At 40.3% G+C, this 18959-nt stretch overlaps 1 protein-coding gene across 19 annotated transcripts in view; it reads right to left on the reverse strand.

Annotated features, from left to right (window-relative positions):
• The window catches only part of MAGI2 (membrane associated guanylate kinase, WW and PDZ domain containing 2), a 618960-nt gene that overhangs the window by 326297 nt on the left and 273704 nt on the right, over window positions 1–18959 (reverse strand). The gene's annotated exons all lie outside the window — the stretch shown is intronic.

An 18959-nucleotide genomic window follows, 5' to 3' on the forward strand; every position in this document is an offset into this window, starting at 1 on the left:
TTGCGAAGCAAGCCCATTGACAGCTTAGCAGATTAGCGCTATTAGCGGTTTAGCAGCTTTTAGCGATCAGCTGTTAAGTGGCTTATCAGCGGATCAGCTGATAAGTGGCTTAGGGCTTAGGAAAAGGGGGGAGGGGGGAAAAAACGCAGGAACTCGCAAGACATTTTCGTCTTGCGAAGCAAGCCCATAGGGAAATTCGTTTTGCGAAGCACCTCCAAAACGGAAAACCCTTTCGTCTAGCGGGTTTTCGTCTTGCGAGGCGTTCGTCTTGCGGGGCACCACTGTAATTTGGTTCGCTGTACAGGGTCATCATGCATACATGGTGTTTTGCCTTTACCAGCTTTATTAACTGTTAAAACAAATAAATCAACAGGTATGGCTTATTCCTGAGGTTAGCCATGTGGCATCCATGGGTGCAGTGGCGTCCTTAAGAACTTCACCTGGAGTCCACAAAGCCCCTCAGCCTCTTCCCTTACTTACTGCCTGCTTCATCCCGAGGTGGCAAAGTGGTTGGACTTGACAGACCTAGGCGTAAAAGAGGAAGCAGGAAGAGCAAGGCACCTCCCTGCAGCTTTGTGTGCTTTTCAAGGTTCAGACTGCTACCTGAGCAGCTAAACAGGGCAGGAGTGAAAGGCAGCTTCGTGGAAGACTAGGGCAAGGAAAATAGGGTGGGCGGGGGTGGAAAAAGTAGAGTCCCGCAGGAGTCAAAGACACAAGCTTGTGCGAGAAAGTAAAGGCAGACCAGACCACATACAAGCCAGATCTAGTAAAAACAGATTCCCTTGAGACTCTTAAGGGTTTTCCATATGTTGCACCCCAAGTACCACCAACTCACAAAAATACACATCATGGGTATTAAGTAGTGGGTGGACATAGCAGACGACACAGAGATTTCTCCAAGTAGGTCTTTATAAGTAAGCTGGAACTGAACTGAACAGCAAACAGCTCAGCCGGTCTGCTTTTATAGGCAGCCGGCTGTCAACATTATAACAACAACAGCCCAGGGTTTCCCGCCTAAATTAACTTACATGGACCTGAGTGAAAACTATATACACAATCCCCCTGATGGCCAGGGTGAGAACTTCAATACACATCGTAGGGACAAACGAAAGCAGCCCTGTGCAATCTACCAATGTAGTAGACTTTAATTTGATGGTGGTTCAAGGAGATTGGTTTTTAATTCTACGGATCCAGCTTTTACCCTGGGAAAATTCTATGGATCCAGCTTTTACTCCATGGTAAAGCAGTGTGCGAGGCTGTACACACACTTTCTATCTGACTGATGAGGGAAGAGAAGGAACTGGGGATGGGGAGATGTCCATGGTACTCTCTCAATATTCCATCTCTGCTCATGAGCCCACAAAGCCCTTATCTCATCACTGGAAAACATTACTGTGGATTCCTGTCCACCATTAAGTTGTTAAAGTAACTGAAACTTAATTATTTTAAAAGTCATAGGATCATTTTGAGATACACCCCCCCCAAATAGATAATACTGCTTAATATTATACTATAAAATGTTATGACAGTTGGAGAAGGGGAGAGTGTTTCATAACATACTTGGGGAGATGAAATTAATTGCCTCCCATGAATTTTACATCCATTTTTCATTCCAAAACATCTCAACCACAGAGCTATATTAACATCTACACACAAGTTTGCCTTGCAGAGAAAAAACTCTCCCTTATCTGTCATATCATTCTTACGAAACTCTGCACAATTTGCAAGAAAAGTTGACTTACATGTCACTGTGGCTTTAAGACTGAATACAATAATGATTGGCTGCAAGTGGTAAGATTTGAGGTGCTTTCTCTGCCCCCCCCCCCCGACCACTTAGACCTTTATGAGAACCCTACAATCAATTCACTACTTCAAATGGAAGTGAGCCATATAAAGCAGTTTGTATTAATTATGAAAAAAAAATGTCTGGCAACTTTAAAATACATTGATGGGGATTTGTTTACAATCTGCAGAAATTGAGAACAAATTTGTAGTTTCAAAAATATTCATGGCGGAAATAATCTTGGAATAATATGAATATATCTGTTTAGAACAAATGTTTAAAACTATGTTAAATCTTTTGTATCTTATGTTGTATTACTATAAGTGGGGAAAATATTAATGCAAATAAATGAATTTAGCTATGTCTGAGTCATTGACTCAGTAACTTCAACAAAAAGATAATTTTTCTAGGTTGATCATTAAGTCTGTATGAAAACCCCATATTCAGTTTAGATTTTCCCCTTGAGATGGAGGGTTGCCACCTGGCTGGTTTATTTTAATGACACATTATTTAGTGCTATCTGGTGTTTTCATAGAGTTATCAGTGGTAACCAGAATCTAGAGAGATGCTTTATTAAAATGCATTTTCATCCTTCATCTGTACAGTGAAGACATAAAGACAGCCAGCCAATTTAATTATAAATCTTTTCTCCATCCACCCTCCTTGAAGCAATGGTAAATCATTAGGAGTAGAAAAGGCATTCATGTGAACCAATTAAAAACAGGCATTTCCTCTTAGCTACTGTTCATTGGTGAAGAAGAATGTTACTCTCCTTTTTCTTTCCTTGACATCAGGCGTAAGTGCAATATTTATGAAGGTCTTCAAATAAATTATATAGTGGAAAAATATTTCTATTGGGTAATGAAATCAGGCACAAAAAGTACCACTAAAGCGAATGCAGCATAATTTGCTGAATCAGCTTCAATATTCATTTTAACAGACCAATGAAAATGCAGGCATATATATAATGTAACAAAATTATCTGTCTGGAAGCTGGAAGGTTAGCATTTTTTGAAGATACAGGACAATAATAGACAATATTTTGGACAACACATTGCAAGATAAGATAAGCATAACTTTTCTATTTATATTTATGAAGGTTAAATAGCAATTTAGCAAACTACAGGTCTCTGTTTATCTATGTTTAAACACTTGGTAGGCTAAGCAGCAGAGTGGGCATCCTTAGAAAACATGCTGAATGCAGTGGAAAATGGAACTGAATTTCTTCTAAGAAGAGTGGAGAGGACATCTCAATAATTTGTTCTAAACTCTGGATTGATATATATTGTGAGCAACAACTAAGGCCTAAGACCCTAAGCACTATCCAAGTAATTTGGTGTTCCCAAAAAGTTGTAGAGATTTTCAAATCCCAGGTGCATTATTTTTTATCTCTCTTTCTCTCTCTGTACACACAAACACACACACAAAATCATTTCCAAAAGCAAATAATGCAAATTGTAATGCATTTGAATAACTCCGCTGCATATATGCAAAATCATGCTTATCACTTGTGCATGTAAACATATAAACTAGATGTTTAGCATATAAACTAGATGACTTAATAGTGCCCACTGTTGGAGGGGGATTTCCAGCCGGTGGCAGAGGACAGAGTGACTCCAGGAGACATAGGTGTAAAAACCCAAACTAAAACGAAGACTTTATTACTAAACAATAAACACAAACTCTGGTGGGTGTTATTCCTGCAGGCAGGCTACAAAACTCAGCTTTTTCTTTTATAGCAATGGCCAGCTGCAGCCAATTAACCCCAGAAACTTCTTAAAGGTATACACACAGTGGCGTAGCGTGGGTTGTCAGCACCCGGGGCAAGGCAAGTAATTTGCACCCCCTAACCCGTGGATTTGCGCCCCCTAACCCTAACCCCAGATGTTGCGCCCGGTGCGCCCGGCCCCCCCTGCACCCCCACACTACGCCACTGTATACACACATGTTTCTGTGCCGAATGTCCTCTAACACCCACTAGTATTAATTCAGATTTTAACCAATTAATTGTATAGCCAGAAATTGCAGCAACATTATTAATCAATTTTATTAGTTCTGGTGTGGATGATTCAGAACTACTAATAAATTTGCAATGTTCAGCTATTTTAAATTCCATTTATTTGTGTAAAAAAACCCCATGAATCTCCTTATTCTGCCTAGCCGTGCCAATGGTTCCAAATATAAATCAAATATCAAAAAAGAAAGAGAAAGAAGAAAATCCTACCTCACATTTCACTTCAAACCAAAAATAATTCAATTTTAATTACTTATAATTGAGGACAAACAATTCTAATCCAATTAATAAATTTCTTTTAAAAAATCCATCTTTCCCAAATAAAAAGAAACAAACTGACAATATATTTTGTCAAACATTTTTGTCAGTCTCAAAAGCAATAATTGCAGCAGTATGTTCTGTTGCCATTTGAACAGAATCTTAAATTTTCTGCTCCCTGCCTTCAATGAATGAAGCCCACCTGATCCCTCAAAGAATTCTGGGCACTCTAGTTTAGCCCCTACAGAGTTAAAATTCCCAGCAACCCTTAACAAATTGCATTTCCCATAATTACTATTTGAGGAAAAGAATGTGATTTGAATGTGATTTAAAGTGTGCATATAGTGTACATAACTTGGGTTGCTATCACAGCCTGAAATCTATTAGCAAATATTGCTGTTAATAACTTGGCATCTACAAATTTGCATGACTATCTTGTCTTTTCCAGGCCTGGGGATAGCAGAAATGTGCATCCCCCCCAAAAAAAATCTGTATACTTCCTGATTGTAAAATAAAACTTCAAACAAGTTTATTATGTCCCATCAGTTACACTTTGACCAATATACTTATGCTAGATTAATTATGGGGTAAACTGGATTTCAAAATAAGAGGCAGTCCTGGGATTTAGATATAAGAGCGATTAAAATGACTGGATAGATAATTCTTGTCATTCTCCATTTTGTGGCTCAGGTACGACACCTGCTAGTGCTGAATGGCAGTGTCTTCAGCTATAGCAGATTTTGGTGTCTCTTTTTAGGCCACCAGCATTGAGTGCCTTGGTATTTTCCATATTACTGGAGGAAATGATTGGATTTTTGTAGAAACCTAAACCCACAATGGCTGTCTATCAATGTAAGTCAGATATTCATTCAGGACCTTAGGGAGAAGCAGAATGGGGAAGTAGAATGTTCCGTTCAGCATAATCAATGAAAAGTTGCATCAATATGTAATCTTCCTTTAAATTTAAAATTGAGATTGATTCAGAAGAATTGATTCAGCAGAAATGATGTTTTGGGCATGGTGGACTCCACAGTAGCTTTATAGTAAGGAAGTGGCTAGCTCCATTACTCAAGTCAGTCTTTCCAGAGGCTAGTGATGTAATGATGATTATGCCTCTTTAAAGCATATGTGTGGGTGCATCCTGTGGTGTCCTGGTCAGAAAGTACTAGGCATTTTAACTTTGTTTTGGAAAAATATGTGTGAATATTCATACACTTTTAAACTATATGTATGTTGTGTGAGGACTAACAGGTGGAGAATATTATAAGTGGATCCTATGAGCCCTCATGGTTTTAAAAGACTGGTGTTTCAGTGATGGAAGGATAAACATCTATCATCCATTGCCCTTTCTGTGTTTGAATTTTTATTTTGTAGTAATCAATCTCATTAAGATATATATATATATATATATATATATATATATATATATATATGATAGTTTTTATTGTTGATTTGAACGGCTGATGTTTATTTTTGTTATATTTGCAATATTTTTTAATAAGTAAGTCAGTAAATCATCATTTTCATTGTCAATTATGATAAAGTTTGAATGCCTGGTAGCTTAAGCTAGATCTGAAAATGGCAAATGAGAGACAAATGAATCTATATTCTGTTGTCATATACACTTTCTGATATGTTTGCAGCACTACTGAAAGTAATTAAGAACCCGGTGGAAACCATTTAACAATTATTAAAAGAATAAACAGGGGACCATCAAGCCAAGCATCAAAAAGGTAATAAGAGATTTTGTTGGATGGAGTCCAAGTAATCCAAGTATTTGCTATCAAGAGGAAAGAATTTTTTTGTTGTTATTTTAATAACTAAAATGGATCTTTAAAATAAATTTAAAATGTTCTCTGCATGCATTCTGTTCATTGGAACAAAATGTGCCAGAATGAACATTTTATTAATAAATGAGTAGTGGATAATGAGATAACACAAAGTGTGCCTCTCTGTTCAGCCCCCCTCCCCCTTTAAAAAACTTGCTGCCATCAGATAAAAGGGGAAATTAGAGGTTTATGACTTTTGGGTGTGAGGGTTTGTTATAAGCTGGGGCCACAAAAGTTTAAGAAGCAGAAAAGTTTACCAAGGCAAAAATACGGTGTTTATACATAAGCAAGAGTTACAGAAAACCATGATTTTCCCCAATAGAACAAATAATGTTTATATGGAATCCTCTCCTAAAGCTGAATCTTACTCTCATTTGTTCTTCTTCGGTACAATCCTAGCAGTGTATTTTTTTGGCCACCATTCTCTCCCAGGCACACAAAAGCCTTTGCTATCCCTTGAGTCCTGCCAGCAACTCTGCGCCTCCAGGCTGACTGCCCTTTGTTTACTTGCCCCCTACCAATCACAAGCTCTGCCTAGCAGGCTGCAGGTAATCAATGAGACCCTTTGACCAAGAACATGATGCCAGAATCCTTTTTCACAACCAAGTTCTACTGCCTTCTTCCTGGAGCCTCCAGGTACAGCTATTCAACTATAAGAAGCCCAACAACCAAAAAATACATGCTTTCCCACATCACACACAACAGACCATAAAACAAGGTCCAAACAAACAGTTCCTCCAAGATATGCGTTCCCCCCCAATACAACAACAGTCCATGCCAGTGTAGCAGGAACCCCCCACCCCAATCAGTTTGTACAAACTTCACACACACTCACACTCACACACTACATACGCTATGCTTCTGTTATAAATTCATAGAAAATCAACCATACATCGGTTTTGCACTGTTCCACTTTTATTTTACTCCATGAAGGAAGGACTACAAAATGGGGAAGGTTTGATACAGGGCAGCCATAATCCCTTCACCATCCCAGCACATCCACAGGAGCCCTGCCCAGTTGCTATGCCAACCCTGATGGTCCTAGACAGAAGACAATCAAGATCACAAAGAACTTGCATATGGGAGTGGATTCAGCATGGACTGAAACAAAGGACAATGATCAGATCTTCCCTCAGGGGGCAGGAAACTGCCAACTCCCCTTTGTCGCCTGGAAGTGACTCATGGGGAGGGGGAGAGAAGGGAACCAGCCAGGTGACAGGACACTCAGGTTACCACTGCAACTCCTCCCTCAACCCCTCCTTTCTGTAATGTATGCATGATGTTTCTGGGGGTGGGCTTGACCTAGAGGAGGGGAATTTCAAAAGTTTTTATAAGGTCTTGCACACCATTTTTCTGTGTCTTTCCTCTCACCTGCAAGTGAGGGGAGCACCCTGTTGCAACAGTCAATAAAGGCCAAGCCTACAGGCTGCTGATTTGCTCCAATTTACTCTGGTTGGTGTCTTTACTTTTGTCCAAGGGAGCCCTCGGATTTTTCCGGTAACACCAATAAAGCTCATCCAATTGGTCCAGAACAGCAAAGTCCAGCGCCTTCCCACCTCTCCCCACCTCCTGCCATGGTGGATGGTGCACACAAGACCTGATGGGGTACTCAGAGGTCATACGGGGGCAGCTACTCTCGTTTTCTGCTGCAGATTTATTCTAATTATGCTGTCTGTTTATTTAACAGATTATGTCCATGTCCATGTTCTGTTGTTGTTGTTGTTGTTGTTTTACACTTCATGGTTTTAACTTTTATTTGTGGAATGTCAGAGAACTTTGTATTAATGAGTGGTATAGAAATGGTGTAAATAAATGAATAAATTTCTATTTCAGTGTTCCTTTCAAAATCCAGATAACTTGGATCTGTAAATTTGGGATACAAAATAAAAGGATTTTGCTTTATGACGTAGGAGTAAGATTGTTTACTGTGAAAGAAAGCAGAGCCAGTGTGGCAAAACTGACTGTATTTTAATTTTCCTTTAAAGTGGGTGATATACAGTGTTAATCACATTCAAAGTGAACCTTTGAAATAAATGGATTTGCATCCATTGATTTGAGTGGGTCTACTATGAGCAAAACTGACACTGGATATTACATACTATATTGTGTTTTTCTTTTATGACTCATTTGGATTCATTGAAGCAGAATATGTTTTATTTTTAAAATATAATTTTTACACAAATCCACAAGTCACAAAGCATGGGAAAGGGTTTAAAAAAAGCAAGTCTGCAAAAAGCACATGCTTAATGCCTGATGTTTTGGTCACAAGCTCAATGAGCACATCTTTGTTTCCTTCCTGGTAATAACATGGATGGAGTTCAGTGACCCACAAGGCTACCCTCCCCTCCCAAGCTCTGGAGAATCCGTACTTCAGACTTTATCTGTCTTTCCACCCTGTTAAAGAAAAAACCCAAGAAAAACAACTTCTAAAAGAAAGAACACCTGGATGCAGTCATCAATTTGGGTTGAAAAATTATTATTTTTTTAACTACAAAACATTTTTCAAATTTTCCACAGGATGTCTCTCTCTCTCTCTCTCTCTCTCTCTCTCTCTCTCTCTCTCTCTCTCTCGCACACCTTTAATTCAAACAAATTAATACACAGTTAATGAAGCATATACTTTAAAACACACCTTTGATTTTCTTAGTTGAAATGCTAGTAAACATGGTTTATGCATTTCCACAAAATGTAAAGAGCACTGGCAGATACCCATCCCAAGTCTCCCTCTTCCTCAGGACATTATGCCTCACAGAAAAGGCACACAACACAGAGGCTGGTTTTCAGATCCAGGGACAAGCAATCCATAGAAACTTAACGGGAGCCATTTAGCAAGCAAAAATAGCAGCCAGAAATTGTCAACCCACACAGACCTGTTACACACTATAATTGGGAGTAAATCAATATTTCACCACAATCACATTGATTTATGATGGATGACATATGATTGCAACAGAGACTATTTTTAGTATTTTCTTATTAAATAAATGATATTCCAGCATTTGTCAAGTGTCATGTCTCGTGCCTTGACTTTAATATTTTTGGTACGCCATCGTCCTGTGCAGATGTCAGAAATTTAGGTATGATCAGTGTGTAGAAGGGAAACACTTTCCCCAACCTTCACCAATTTATTGTACTGTGTGTATAGAACCCAAATACAGGAGTAGAACCTGCTCCCTCCATGTATTTCTTTAGCTGAACAACTGATTGCATACACTATATGAGCATCGAAGACTAATTCTGAATTTCATCGACCAGCAAAAAAAAAGGGGCGGGTCCAAGAAGTTCAGCAAAAAATATTGACTACATATAGACACACATCATTTTCCCTCTACAAAAATGATATTACTATATTTTTAAAAAACGTTGGGTAGATGCAAAAAATCTCAAAGAAACTATTGAATGGGAAAGAGCAACAGATGTTTCCAGTTTCCAGGTTGCATGGCCTCAAAAGCGTCTTTTCCTCTCACACCTCACAAACTAATAGGTGAGAGATGGGAAGAGAATCCTGGCATTAAGTCAAGATTCATACAATGGCAACTCCAACTGGAGATCAGCATCACTTCATCCTAAAGTAAACCAGCTGCTGTTGAAACACTACTGAATTTCAGCACCCATCTCATCTTAGTTACCGTATTTTTCGCTCTATAACACGCACATAGTTTTTAGAGAAGGAAAATCCGTAGGCATGCCACCCGTAGGCATTCCCTCCATAACACGCACAGACATTTCACCTTACTTTCTAGGAGGAAAAAAGTGAGTGTTATGGTGCAAAAAATACGGTATATGTTGCAAATAGGCCAAATCACACTGGGTAGCTCTCCTGTTACTCTGCTGGACACGTCCCCTATGACTTCCTACTTGTAGCACTGCTGCAGCTAAAGTGCACTTCAAAAGACAACCACCTAATAATGCTAAGGGATCTTCTCATCCATGTGTAATAATCAGAACTAAAATTTTGAAACAAAATCTTGAAGTCTCAGCTAAAGGTAATCTCTGATGGTTTTCATGGTAAATGGTGGAAAAGGATTCTATCCACTCTCCAAAGATAAAGCTGGGAGGGGCCTTTTTAATCTGCAAAGGCTTGCGGTTTCTTTATAATGACAACCAACCTGAGACTGTATACTGTACAGAAAAAGGCAGTGCCCCATATTTAGCTAGTATATTTGTTCTAATAACAGCTTAATTCAAAATCAAACTCACACTTCCATGTACTCCCAAATTCCTCTCTTACAGTAGGCCAGTTGGGTGCCTGCCTGCCTACTGGGGCTATGCATGATACATATGGTCCCAGCTTGTTCATACATCCAGTGCTGCTTTTATCCTCTTCTGCTTTTTGTCATTCTGTGATTTACCGCCTTTTGGGCCCATGCCTTCCATTGTCTTAGACTCATGCCCTCTTGCTCTGTTATAACCAATCTTCTGCTATCAGCAAGTTTTGTGTAACAACAGGTGTTTTCCATCAGTACTCAATGTCAGCGTGTTATCTATGTGAGCAATGCTCAGCGTCAGTATACTCCCTACTTCAGTAAGTAGTTTTAACCAGTTAAAATCCAGGTGAGGATCATTCAACACATGTCATGGTATGCCAAACTATGGTTTCCTGGGACCATGCAAATGTACAATTTTACCGAAAAGAGCTTTCACCCGTTTGGCTTCTCCCTGGTCCTTTGAGCACGGTGCAGCACGGCAGCCATGCCAACAATCGGTTTAGCAAGTTGTCCAAATTCAGAATCATAGCTACGGTCTCTGCTCCTTACTCATGACCTAGAGACCTTAGTCATGGTCCTAGCTTTCTAAATCAAATCTGAGCATAGCTATTGCTCTGCACTTTCGTTAAACGACAGGATGTGCAAGCCTCTCTCCAGGAATTGGCACATTCAGTCATGGTAAGCCATAGACTGGTTTACTATGATGCATAAATAAGCCCACAGTGTGTACTTTCACATTTTGGACCTGACCTACAGCACATATGCCAAATAACCTGGCCACTGCTGACCTAGGTTTCTATAGGTCCCTAACGGTTTCCACTGCATATTCATTTGTTGTTTGTGGGGTGGGGGTCAGCCCAGAAAAAAAGGTTTTGGATAAGTGATTCATCTTGCAGTTTAGACTGGAGCATTGACTATCAGACACATATTCATGGTTGGTGACATGGGCCTGTTGTTGCTTTAGTGAAAAGCTCTAATCTCACATCTGCTTTAACATCTACATCTTTGAAGATATGCTGAGGTGGGTGTTTGAACACAACAGAACACCTGACACTGAAATTACACCATCAAGGTGTTCTGAGAGAGGCTAGAGCACTGCAAACAACCAACACATTAATTTGTTTAGGGCTTTGTTCCAGCATGAGCACAAGAAATGTGACACTATTTGTTTAAATTTTAGTCTTCCACTACACATAAATATGCAAACCATGTTTTTCATCAAGCTCATCCTCACCCCTAGGACCTAAATAAGACTATTCTGTTCCTAATAAAACACAACAAAAATAATGCAAGGCTTTCCGTCAGAGCTTGGGATTTAGATTTGAACAACAAGCCCAATTCTCCCCACACACCCCACAGGTGGGTGGAGCCAACAACTGTCCATCACTTGACATCAGATGATAACATGAAAGTGGCTCACTGATTGACACCAATCAATTTATGGGTACTGAGAGCCATAGCCTTTAGAGTCTGTTTGCAAGCAGTTTGAATGCAAACCACTTGTGAATGGACCCCAGAGCGATGCTTCTCAGTGCTCATCAGCTGCCTGGTGCTGACAGCGCTGTTGGTTGCACTAGGGAGCTCCTGATGGGGATCTCCCTCATGGAACCATCGAGTGGGGCTCCATGTTAGCGCTGATCAGCTGATTGTTACTGAGAAGGAGCCTGACTGCCAGTGGCCCATCAAAAGTGCACTTTAAGGTTCTGATTGTTCCTTTTCAGCCACATATTTACTTGCTGCACATTTTATTTTACTTAAAGGTGGGGGAAAGTGGGCATGGTTTGGGGACAGTGGCCTGGGAAGCCAAATTAGAACCCCCCTCCATACCTAATCATGCCACCGGCCCATGGGTCCCCCACCACTGCTTTCAGAGCTGTGACCGACCAAATAACATGATTCAATTACTGTCAGGGCTGGTTGTTGCATTTTAGGAGCTGATGTAACCAAGTAATAATATTATTTATATCTGGTAGGAGGGCGTTCCACAGGGCGGGTGCCACTACCAAGAAGGCCCTCTGCCTGGTTCCCTGTAACCTCACTTCTCGCAAGGAGGGAACTGCCAGAAGGCCCTCGGTGCTGGACCTCAGTGTCGGGGCAGAATGATGGAGGTGGAGACGCTCCTTCTGGTATACTGGACCGAGGCCGTTTATGGCTTTCAAGGTCAGCACCATTACTTTGAATTGTGCTTGGAAACGTACTGGGAGCCAATGTAGATCTTTCAAGACCGGTGTTATGTGGTCTTGGCGGCCACTCCCAGTCACCAGTCTAGCTGCTGCTGCTTTGCCAATAAAGAACTAAATGAGAGGCTTCGCCTTACGGAATGTGGAATACTGGCTCTCTCAGCAGCAGAAGTGGAGGGGCGTAGCAGCAGAGAGAGAATGGGCCAGCAGATTCCAGTTTTGCCTCAGGCGGTGAAACGGGACAGACCGCCCCTGCCTATTGCTTTGAATTTGAAACAGATCAGGTGGCAATTGGGCAGATATTATTACACTGGCATTAATTTCTAAGAACAATCTCACTGACATATAAAAGAACTAAACTTTCAGTTGTATGTCTTCATTGGGCAGCTGAGAGTGCTCAGGACAATAGGTGTAATCCTTAGTAGGCTAAACATACCCAGGTTTATACCTGTAATTGTATACTATAGTCAATCTGAACAAGGAAGAAGATGACTAAAAGCTCAACAGTGACAGGTAAACAGGTTTAAGGAATTCTTGGTTTTCACGCAGCAGTGATTTCCAGTTGCTAATCCTCAGCAGTGACCTTACTTACCAGTGACCTGAACATTTCCATATAAAACAAAAAAACTGGAAACCAGACCACTTACTTAAGAAATCTGGATGTGGATTTAGCAGCTGATCTTTAAAGACACGCTCTTAAGGCTAGCTAACATAAAGTTATATATGCGCGTACTTTAGACAGCTTGGCCTAAGAACTTTTTTGTAATGGTCAACAGCGTGCATTTCATTGACAAGGAATATGGGAAACAGCAGAGGTGAGTTGGGTACTATCAGGGATGACAGAAGGTCCCAGTGGCAAAAGGACAAACAGGAGCTCCATGAGGGGGTGGGGGACCGAAATTGTGTCTTGTTCACTCAGACTTTCCTAATGGAGCTTTTTCAAAACAGCCTCCCAGCAGACAGGCTAAAAGATTCCTTACATATAAAGGTGCGCTGAGGAGGAAAAAGGAGCCATCATCTCTGTCCTCCCATGTGCAATGTCTTCAAGTGCACTAGTAGCAAAGCCTAGCAGGGTATGGCAGGCTGTCTGAAGCAAACACTTTTCAAATTAGAACATTCTAGGATTAAGGAATCTGAAAATGTTTCTCCAAGCAAATGGGAAGAATAGCTCCCTCCACTTCAGAGATTATTGGGTATTCTGCAATCACTGCTATTCTGGTTTTTCAGAAGCATGACAATAGAAGCTATTTTCCAACAAATTCTACACATCTTGACAACGCGGCTCTCTCAATAGCATCCAATTAGAGTTTTCAACCTTTTCACCAGTGCTGTGCTTCTCTGTCTTTAGCAGCAGCTTGACCTGAAGGCATTAGCAGGTGACAGAACAGCCTCACCTACTGATTTCTGCAAATCAAGCTGCTGTTAAAAGCATAGGAGCAGGCCAATTAGGTTTCCGTGGGTTACTTGGCAACCCTAAATCCAATTACTGCTACCTTATTGATGTCAGACAGAATTCTTCCATATATGTGAACTACCCCACTCCTTAAGATTTCATTGGAAGAACATTTTCTAGAAGCCTTATTGCAAACAATTACTTTTGGTTAGGATTTGGAGCAGGGCCTTCATGGTAGCGCTATGCTGACATAATTGAGATTTACACCCATCTCTACCTAGGTTTAGATGAAGGTGCTAGTCTCAATTACTCTCCGCCCATAAATCTTTTAGAGATAGAATTCCAAGCTGTTTGAGTCTAAATTGCTATATAATGTACTATATAATAGTTGAGATCATTTCGTTGTCTCCTTAATTTTATTGTGTACTCTGATTTTTGTCAACTGCTTTATTTTTAAAAACCAGAACATGCTTTTTTGCTTAAAAAGTATATCCAATTATTGTTATGCAGATGTTGTGGCAAAAATACTCTGGTATTACTTTAATCTCTCTCTCTTTAAAGTTTATACATCCCAAAAATGACAAAAGAAAATATGTTGAAAAAGATGGAAAGAAAAAGGAGAAATCCGGATTGTAATAGCAGGCATAAAATGTAAAGAAACTGTACATTACAAAAAGAAATCAGAATGCAAACCTTTTTCCTAAAAAAAAAGAAAGAAAAAATCTTCAGTTTTAGAGTATATTATTTAACAAGCTCAAACTAAATTATTTAAGTTTTAAAGGCTTTCCTAGCTTTCTTTTAAAACATTCTATAAAATAACTTGACTTAATAGGTCTAGTTTTAAGGGTCTTATTCTGAAGGAGTAATTACTAATAAGGTGTCCCAAATGGACAGTGAACTGGTTACGCAGAACCAGGGAAAGCAATTTCTGTGGTTCAGGTGCAAGGACAATTACAGCTTTACAAGTGTTCCTACACGAATAAGGAGCAGTCCAAAAGAACATCTTGCAATGTAATTAGCTCCTATTAAGAGGAGGTATTAGACCACTAAATGAAAGCGGATATGCTAGTAATCCAGATTCAAGAAGTGGTATTATTATTTTGCCTTCATCTGCCCTAACTGCAGTAAAACATGTCTCTCCTGTATCGATCTCTACAACCACAGTGGGTGCTCTCACACTCCAGTGATTTGACTTTACTTCCAAAGGTGCATTCCTTCCTTGTCTCTCAACATAAACTGATGCCAACAACAACATTAAATGACTATACTGTGGTTTACAATATAAAAACACAAAAACGCATAACATAATAACAAACACAAAACAATACCCCGCCCCAGCTTGAAAGCCTATGGATTAAGTAGTCATTTAGCCAAATTTAATGGTGTCCAACCTTGTGCCACTTTCAGTTAGTAGTTGTAAACAGATGTTTCATTTACTTTACTGTACCTTATTTGTCAGAATCTATGATTTTGCTGTTTTCATGATTTAAATAAAATAATAGATTGAGGAAGAGGGGGATATAACAGTATCAGTCATAGGAGAGAGAGCTGGGGGAAGTGGAAACTGTCTTTTGGGGACCTCTGTGTAAGTGAGCAAACAACGACAAACTCAACTCCAACCCATGGAGAAGAAAAACTTAGTCCCATTGGATAGGTAGCCCTGCACTGATTCCATATGTTTATATATATGTTCATACAGCTGGAGTCTCCACTACAGTTATGTCATTACTACAATGAAAATGTATGGCTGAAAAGTGATCAGCACTATAAGGAGAAAAATGTCACGTCACAAAAGTATACAACAGAACATCAATGGATAAGAGCAGCTCTGAAATTGCTTTTTTAAAATATGAGGCTCTGAAATTGCTTTTTTAAAATACCTCGGGTTACATACGCTTCAGGTTACATTTGCTTCAGGTTACAGACTCCGCTAATCCAGAAATAGTGCCTCAGGTTAAGAACTTTGCTTCAGGATGAGAACAGAAATCGTGCTCTGGCGGCGCAGCGGCAGCGGGGGGGGGGGGGCAATTAGCTAAAGTGGTACCTCAGGTTAAGAACAGTTTCAGGTTAAGAACGGACGTCTGGAACGAATTAAGTATTTAACCCGAGATACCACTGTAAAGTGGTTACTTATGTTCCTATGGTTGTACCTTTTCTACAATCATCTTGTGAAACACACCTAACTGAACAATTGTTAAATTGAAGTTCTTCAAGAGAACTTGAATCTATGCATGTTCTCTGTTACAAGAATAGGCAACATTATTGCCTGTTCCAGGCTTCCTATTCTCCATCTGGACAATGCCGTGAGATTTGGCTAGATTATGTTGAGATTGATGGGGCAGGATGAGGGAGGTCATCTGCCCAAGACTTCAGAGAGCTGTGTGGCAAATAAGTCATTGTGGGTTGAGACTGAGTGCCTTGGTACAAAGTCACTATAACAAAACAGAAATACAGGCCCTCATAATGAAGAAGTGTGGATGAAGCAAGTCAGGAAGGTAGAACACACAGCAGCACTTAAGCAGTGCCAGACTGAATAACACCAAGGATCTTTCCAGTCTGGCACCCTGTTGCCAACAGTGACCAACCAGAGTGAGAGACAGGTGCTGGGATGAGTTGTGCAAAAGGCTGGATTGCTTTAATAAAACCCAACAATTGTCACAACAAGCAGGATATGGGGTTGAATTCAGCATTGCACAATGACATTGTTCCATCCGTGCAAGCATTTCTGCTTGCCCGGCGGAAAAGCTCCCATCTGTGTTGTTCTGGAGGTGCTTCTGACCCTCCAGAGCGGATTGGGGGGGGCACAGGAGGAGAGAGGGGGCAAGCATGATTGTGCTGGTGGAAGTCCTTGTGTAGGCTTCTGTTAGTGTTAGTTTAATCCGGATCAGGGTGTGCAAACAATGACAGGCCCTGGTGGGATGCAATATGAATCCCCCTCGTTGCACAAATGCCAGTGCCATCTCAAACACTGGTCTAGACGTAGCCTTGAATCCTTTCGATTATTTGCTGCTGCTTCTTTCCTTTATGAGAAACAAACTCTGCGCAATCCAGACATGGGTTAGATGACAGGAATTCTTAACTTGCATTCATCTCAGATTTATTAATACAATGGGAGGGATTGGTGGGGGTGAAAACAAAGGAAAAGAGATACAGGGCCCCTTTCCTCCATTCCACCAGAAACACTCTGTCGCATCTCAAGATCCTATGCTTGATGAAAACATCAGCATCTCTTCATGAGGTCCTATGTCTGCCACCCCCAATAGGCCAGGAAGGAGGAGTAAACAGTTCTTACCTGCCCTGTATTCTTTGATTTAACTTCCTGATTGTGCAATCCAAATAGGACCACAGCAAATAATCTATTTAAAACCACTATTCTGGGCCTAAAGAAAAGCAAGATGGTGGCGGTGAGGAATGTGTTTGAGAGATGATGTATCAGTAAAACCTACAATAACTACTCTTGGGAGGGGCAGCGCAAAAGCAGAGGGTTTAGAAACATCTGTCCATTATTGGAAAAGGATTTGTAAATGCTCCACAGGTCTCTCAATAAGTATATAGATCTGACAAGGCTTTTCCAAATTTGGTTGCTTGGAAATGTGCCCAACAGTGAGCTAACTGTTGTGGGCTATGTTTTATTTGCAGCAAGACTGATCAGTGAGGGCAAATTTTCTCAAGCTCTGGGATACCTAACTGTGTACAGACATGATATTGCTCTAGAGTAATAGATAACATACATTCTTGCACATTTGAATTGTACACATAATATACCTTAACATTAACAAACATATAAAAAATGGCCAAAAAAATCTTCATTTTTCTAGCGTTATAAAAATCAGTGCAGTTTTTCACTGATTAGGTGTGAAATATACTCTGAGTCGAGAGTGGATTTCATGCTCTTTATTCAGCTCATAGTGGTGAGGAGGAATGGAAGTTCCCCCAGAATGTCTGCTTTATATACATTATTTACACAATGGGCCCCACGTGATTGGCTAATTCCAAGATTCTCCTGTAGGCCAATCAGGTTGCGGATTCACTTCCACCTGGAGCTGGATTGGGTGGCTGCTGTGGACCAATCAGATTGCTGCATTCTGAATCCTATTGTTCTAGGACGAATCAGTCTGCCGCATTTTGGAGCCTATTCAACTCAGTACATAACAAGGTGCTTTAAATATTGCTGTTATTAAAGCATTGTGGTCTTTGTGCTGTACAAAGGTTATATCTAATTCCAGTATGTTCCCAAAATGCTTTCTTAGGTTCCCCCTCCCCCCACAATTCTTGCTTATTTCTTTTGTGTTCAATCTTTGCTCAGTCCATGTTCACACACACAAATTAGATTGTTCCACCAAAGATTGGCAGTTAAAAGTTGCCTTTTGGTGGTAGCCTGTGTAAAACTAGTTCATGTGAATGGGTTTACTACTCACAGGAGTTCACAACATGTCACCCTTTATACAGGAAACAAAGTGCAATATTAAAGGATGGGGGAGCATCCAGCTGCCATATTTTTAAAATTTTGCCCTTAAGGTGGTGCTCTGTTTGGGCTCCTTTAAGTGCTTCCACTAGCCAACAGGTAACAGATGTGTAAAAAAAAAAGGCACAGCCTGTCCCATGCCTCCTCATTTGCCTGCCCCACTCCCTAACCATGCGATGCCATTTTGAGTGGACTGATGCAAGCACCAGCAATTCTTTGCAAGCTGAGTAAAGCTGTTTGGGAGACAGAAGTTCGTTGGGGAAGGAGGGAAGAAAAGTCTCCCTTCTCTGAAGGAAAAGGGCCACGGGAAGTGTTGAAGAACGTTAGATAACAGTTTAACATGACTTTTTATTCTTATTTCCTTCTCCACTCCACTCCCAAATAGTGCAATTATTTGACAGGACACTTTACTTCCCATAATCTATCTGTGTTCTAAATTGTTGCTGGTCATGGTAAGTTACAAGGAAATTTAAAACACCAGCACACAGATGGAACATGTTGAATAGACACTAAACTGGAGCAAGAGATCAAAAATATAGAAAATGGATTTAAGGCGATGTAACTTGTGATGAAGGACTACATTCCGAAAGAAATTTCAGCCTACATACATCAAATTCTGTGTTTCCTACTTTAGCAAAAATGTCACTGAAGCCAGATGGTTTTTGCTAGCACGACGATTATCAGATTTGTCCCATAACAATGCTGTAGACCCCCATTATCTTAATCTGATACTGAGACAAAAACACATTTTTCTCTGCCGTATCCATTTCATTACCCTAGCTATAGTTTATTCAGAAGTGAACAACCGAGAAGGTGAACTAAAGCCAAT

The sequence above is a fragment of the Podarcis erhardii genome (genome assembly GCF_964252035.2).
Source record: "Podarcis erhardii genome assembly, chromosome: 10".
Lineage (NCBI taxonomy): Eukaryota > Metazoa > Chordata > Lepidosauria > Squamata > Lacertidae > Podarcis > Podarcis erhardii.